Source organism: Triticum aestivum, chromosome 7D (assembly GCF_018294505.1).
Source record: "Triticum aestivum cultivar Chinese Spring chromosome 7D, IWGSC CS RefSeq v2.1, whole genome shotgun sequence".
In the NCBI taxonomy this organism is placed as follows: Eukaryota; Viridiplantae; Streptophyta; class Magnoliopsida; order Poales; family Poaceae; genus Triticum; species Triticum aestivum.
This window is the reverse complement of record NC_057814.1, coordinates 223,634,572-223,640,795: the sequence shown is the minus strand read 5'-3', so window position 1 is coordinate 223,640,795 and position 6,224 is coordinate 223,634,572. Positions and strand designations below refer to the sequence as shown.

At 40.6% G+C, this 6,224-nt stretch overlaps 1 pseudogene; it reads right to left on the bottom strand.

Moving 5' to 3' along the window:
- Nucleotides 1–571: 571 nt before the first annotated feature.
- Nucleotides 572–3,206, bottom strand: LOC123169607 (methyl-CpG-binding domain-containing protein 2-like; annotated as a pseudogene).
- Between the last annotated feature and the right edge of the window lie 3,018 nt (nucleotides 3,207–6,224).

The window sequence follows — 6,224 nt, the reverse complement described above, 5'->3', positions numbered from 1 at the left end:
AAGACTTGCCATCCAAAGAGGCCCTTAACCAGAGGTCACTGTGTGACATTTTATCATGTCAGGCTAATAAAGGTGGCAGCCCAGCTGAAATTTTGTCATGCCAGTTTGTAAACTCTTTGATCATAGAACGGAGCTCACTCTTTCCTTGGAATGCATTTCTATTTTTCTAGTTCTATAAGAATCCCAACATAGATCACGCCTTGTTTGTTTTTCTTTTGAGATGCAGATCAATATGATGCATGGTTTAATGGCTTGTCATTTGTATGTTTGAACTTAAAAAGGTCTAAAATGCTATGGGCTTGCACGTTCATGCAATTCGTCGCATAAACGTAAAATAGACAGATGTATATAATGTGACCTTTGGTCATAGAATGGGGGTGGCAGAAACTTTTGTTATCTAAGCTCTATCCCAATACCCATTGATCTCAATAAAAACGATTGTACCTTATACAGGAGATTATGATGGGAAACACGCATAAACTTAAAGTTATAGGCATTCACAGCACACGAACATAGTGAGGTAAAAGCAATGAAGCAGTTTCAATAACTTTCTGCAACAACATTCCTCTGTTGATGTCGATGTCCCAAAAACTCTCAGTTCCAGCTAAGCTGGAGCAAAGTACGGCACAAGGAGAATGAGCTTAGCTAAGGTAGAACATTAACAGTAAGATAATACAGCAAAATAGCACATTTCAAGTCTGAAGTTTAAACATCACTGATAGAGCATTTTTCTTTCTTTCTGGAGAGCATCACTGGTTTAGTTTTCTCTTTTTGGAGAGCGTCACTGGTACTTGTAGAGCTAGTATAACTGGTATATGAGTTAAATGATTGGCTTCTCCATGGGGGACCGACATGCAGTTGTGCACGGGATCGTCGTGAACCGGAGGTGGCACTGAAAATAAGAGCATGCCATCAGATAAATAACAAATCATGTGTCAAATTATCAGATGGTTGCACAAACACAAAGAGTGAATAGAACGCCACTAATCACTTGAGCCAGAAGAGAAGACAAGCAAGCTAATCACATCAAGACGTCGTCCGTTGTACAAGGGTCATTGTATGTAAGTATACTAATACTCCCTCTGTTCCTAAATATAAGTCTTTTTAGACTTTCAAATAGACTACAACATACGGATGTATGTAGACAAATTTTAGAGTATGGATTCACTCATTTTGCTCCATATGTAGTCACTTCTTGGAATGTCTAAAAAGACTTATATTTAGGAACGGAGAGTGTAGATGGAAACAGCGGACATCACCAACCACCAATGAACCCCACACAGTGATTCTAAATTTCTAACCGCTGCTACAAGATCCCTAAATCGCTAGCTAGTTGCAGGAACTTAATCTAGGAGTGGTGCTATAATCAACAAGGGTACTACAAGTCACCCACCTGGCTGTCTCATGTTATGCAACTATATATAGGCAGCATGCATTAACAGAACTCTCATTTAGTTTCATATTCATGTAAACGGGATATAATCCATCAGCCACTAGTGCATGCAATGGTCTACATTATGTTATCAGGTGCGCCACCCACTTTACAGAAATTTAAAAACAATAAAGTAAAATCCAATTTACGACATCTCAACCTGTTTAGATGCATGCCCTACTATCCTGTACACCCCAACTCACCACCTGTCCTACCACTTAAATAGTTCCATTAAGTACCACAATATACAAGTACACAAACTTGTAATGCGTCCCCAGTTAACAAGGCAGTCTGAAAACCATTTTATCACTGATATAAAATTTGAAGCAATAGTGGCCATTGTTCAACCAGAAGAGATATGCTTGCCCAACCAGCAATTCATTTAGCATGCCAGTTAAAAGTAACCGTGTTAAAAGTTCTGCATAAATATACCTTCAGTTGGTTCAACAAGCTCTGACTGACGAGGGCAATTTGCAGGTTTAGGTACCTTGAACGAAAACTGAGATAACTGTAATTTGGCAGCATAGTCTGGGTTGTCTTCAAGATACATATCAAAGTATAACATATGACGAATAAGATCACCATCTAGGCAGATTGAACCACATGGAGAAGTTCACAACTTCACATAGTATACACATGTATTCTGTGTTGTTTCCAACGTTCAATTGTAAGAACAGGCAAGATTTCTGAAAATAAGCCCTGACAAAGCTAAGCCTAAATGCTGGTTGTGTGCTTCATATGATCATTGAGCCATTGAGGTAGTGAAAGTACAATGATAACACTTTGTATCAACTATCACAATAATAGTGGATACCATTCAGATGGAGTTATCATCATGCTAGATGAATGAAAAAATGCATCTGGACGATAATATGCTTAACAAAGTAACGATATTGAAGAGAAGTTGACCAAAAGAAAGTTAGCTTACCTTTCGACATCTTTCATGGATCTTACTTTTCTGCCTGCAGGAGAGATATAGTACCTGAAAGGATGTATATAAGTGTTACAAAACAATCATACAATACGTACACGGAATGGCAAACACATCCTTTTATATAGGTTTGTAAGGTGTGTAGCAGCCCACAAGAATGAATGATTAACCATTGATCAAATATGTACATCATTAAATTCCTAAACCATAAATGAGCATTCTGAGCTCTCAAGAGTTACGACCCAGGGACATTAGAAAACAACTGCAACATCATTTGTTCAGAAATAAATACAAAAGGCTGGGAAACAAATTAACTACGATGTTGTGAAAAACAAGTAATACTCACACATCAGCGAATCTGGTGCCCTGTTCACTCCTTAGAGTAATATTCCTTTCCCACCCAAGAGGGGTCTGAGGGATGCATGGGATATCAATTGCCCATGCCATGCCATTATCCTCAGATATATCAGTTGGATCATGGCATGTAACTTGTGGCTTCCACCCATGGACATATTTGCAAGAAAAAGGAACTTGTCTAATATTCTCTCAGATTTGCTCGTATTTCAGTTTGGATGGTACAACTCTCCATTTCTGGCAAGTACTACATTGCACAGAATGTGTACTAATAATGAATTTTGTTTTTTTAGACAGCACAGGCAAGTTGTTTTCTCCCTGGGCATTCTTAGAAGGAACAACTTGATATGATGCACTTCCAGAGGAGTTTTCAGTGTCACTGTCATCCCATTGGTCCACAACCTTGTCAGCTAACATGTCTTGGCTCTTGATATGAGATAATGAACTCTCATCAGGGTTGGGCACAGGATTAGCCGGGCTGGACACCATAGTTTTTAGTTCCCTTTGGAGGTAATTGCAAAAGTTTCAGACTGGGAAAGGCAAAATGCTTGATAGAGAAACAAAAGAAACGTGAACGTAAGATTAAAACAGAAGGGATACGTTTCCTCAAAAAAACAGAAGGGATACACCACCATGAACATGAAAAGAGGGTGAGCACAAAGGCTACTTATAGTAAATCTTTGATTTCTCAGGCTAGATATCAAGATATCGCTGGCATTAGAGCAGTATGGTTCTCCCATAAATCAGGTTCATTATGGTAATCCCATAAATCTCTAACATTTTGAACAGCTTAATTAGGTAACTAGGGCTTACGTAATGCTTTGAGATCCCTAGGCTAGATTCAAAGATTCCATTAGGAATAGAAAGGCGGAAGTTAACGCCTCATCACTAGTTGGGGCATCAACAATCCAGTTCGCAAAAGTAAGGACATAACTCGCAAATATATATTTAACAGCTTGAGCTAACGTAACGCTCCAGAACCCTAGGCTAGACACTGGCCGAGATGCCATCAGCATTAGAAACATGACCTAATGTAGCAATAGTAAATCGACTGTACCGATTGCAATTGCAGATATCCCTACTCCTCAAACAGCCCTAGCATGGTAATCAAACTAAATCACAGTTATTTTATATAAAAACAGAATCCTGATTCTTCTCACCATCTCCGTTAGGCTACGAAACATATTACCACGTACTCCTCCAAAATAAAAACTAAGTTGGGATGGGATAAATAGAATCTACTATTGCACATGTAAAATTGCTGAATCTACTACGTGTAAAATCTCTGAAAACGAACGCCTTAGCGATATGCTCTCCGAAAGCCCTAGCATGGTAATCTATCTAAACCAAAATTATTTTGAAGGAACTATGTAATCATGCATTCATGAGCAAAAGGAGAGTCGGGGTGGAAGGCGAGGTATACATACACGAAGCGCCTCCAATGGCGGCTTCTTGGTGGCCAGATTGGCTCGTCGGGGTCCTCAGCCTTCTCCGCGGGTGGTTTAGACGCACGGAGGAGCGCCGCCTCGCGGAGTCGGCGGGCTTCACAGGAGGCGGCCAGCCTCCGGAAGCACGCGGCCCTGAGAGGATCGCGGCGCGTGGAGATGCTCGGCGGCGGTCGGGGCGGGGAAAGGGAGCCGGGCGCCCCACTCTCCGCCTCATCGCCCGCCTGCGCGTCGGGGCTCGCGCCGACGGACTCAGTGGTAAGCGAATTGAAGGAAGGGTCGGCTCCAAGGCCCTCTTCCTCTTGTCCCTGAGTTTTGGGGCTGGTTGTCATAGAATCGGTGGGGTCAGAAACGAAGGGATCCATTCCTACGGACGGTGGACTGCTACCTATAGAGGGGAGAGGGTTTTCGAAGTGAGGCAAGATAGAAGTGCGAGGATGAACGTGGTTTCTTCTTTCAATCTCTATACTCCTTTTTATATTGATTTATAATTTGAACACGTCTAGATGTGAACACGGATGATTCTGGTATATTTGGAAATCAATTAAAGGGTGTATCCATGATTAGTAATATATTAAAAATTGCTCGCCAAATATTTTATAGCAAAATATTGAAAACATACTTAAATAATGGACGCATGGCAATGTGGCGAATTGAGTGATGTACGCAAGCAAATCCAATATGATAGATGATGTCTAATATTAAGGAAGCTTTGCGGTTAATAGAAACATGCACGCGAGGTGAGCCGATAGGAGGTAGAAAAGAATAAGATGGATTGGGTGTGCTAAAAACCTTCGGAGCACGACAAGCAAGCTAGATTGAATAGCGGGAAACCAAAGCGCAAAATTGGACACGTTGGATTCATCTCGTATAACATGTTGTGTGGGCCGACTAAGAAACGCGTGCGCCTATATGTTTTCCGATGTGAAATACCTTGTGAATGGATGCTCAATTCTAATCATGGTTTTTTTTCTCTTTTTTGCGGGTGAAAACTTGTATTATGAAATCACAAGATCCTTACAATCATCAAAAGCTAAAGACAAAACAACTTAGGCCCTAACCAAGTCATAGTTCTGCCCTTACCTCTAGCAAACTTAACTGTCACTAACATTATTCTGAGTACGATTAATATAAGTAATACAAAAATCACGAAGAGACAATGGATGCCTGATTTCCTTAATGAGAGAAGTGTAGATTGATCTATCATCTTCCCGGCCTTGGATGCTCAATTCTAATCATGGGTTGTCAACTCTAAGAGTTTTCGATCTTAACATACAATAGTCGAGTGAGAAGGATCAATATTAATTTATGTGGTGTTGTAACGGCACGGAGCCAATATATGAATGAGCTCCATAGTTGATCGTGTATTCGACGAATGGTCACAACAAGATCTAGATATAATAGTAGGATCGAGATATGGTTGAGTGCAATAAATATGGATGAACAAAAATTAATGAAAAAATCTTTTCCACATCTCACAAGATGTATTCTTCTCCGGCCATGTGTTATGTGTTATTGTTTAATATCTCGATCTAACTAGTATCATACTGATAAATTTTCATATCGCATGCTTTATGTGTATTGTAGTTTCCTATCTACTCCCTTCGTCCCATAATGTAAGACGTTTTTGCAAGCTATGTTAGCTTGCAAAAACGTCTTACATTATGGGACGAAAGGAGTAGATCATTAAACATATAGTATTATTAAAAAAATCCTTGGTGGCTCCCATCTAGAGCTTTCTTATCCCCTCAACGAAGACCTTCTCCGGTGTGTGTTCTACTCGTTCTCAACCACGATTTCGTCTCTTCCATGGTTTGGTTACTCGAGTTGATAAAGGGGGTGCCCTCACATGCGTGCCCAGCTTTGGTAATTAGGTTAAAGAAACGTAGACCTAGAGCTTATATGGTTTTAGTTCCCATAAAAATGGTGTCCCTAGCGGCCTGTGTGTATTTTGGGGTGAAGGTAATTGGTGGATCGGACAAAGAAAAGGAGGAACATGAGGAAGAGGATTTCGATGATGCGGGTGTTTGAAGAAGACCCCGACGTGGTTAGGAAAGGGATC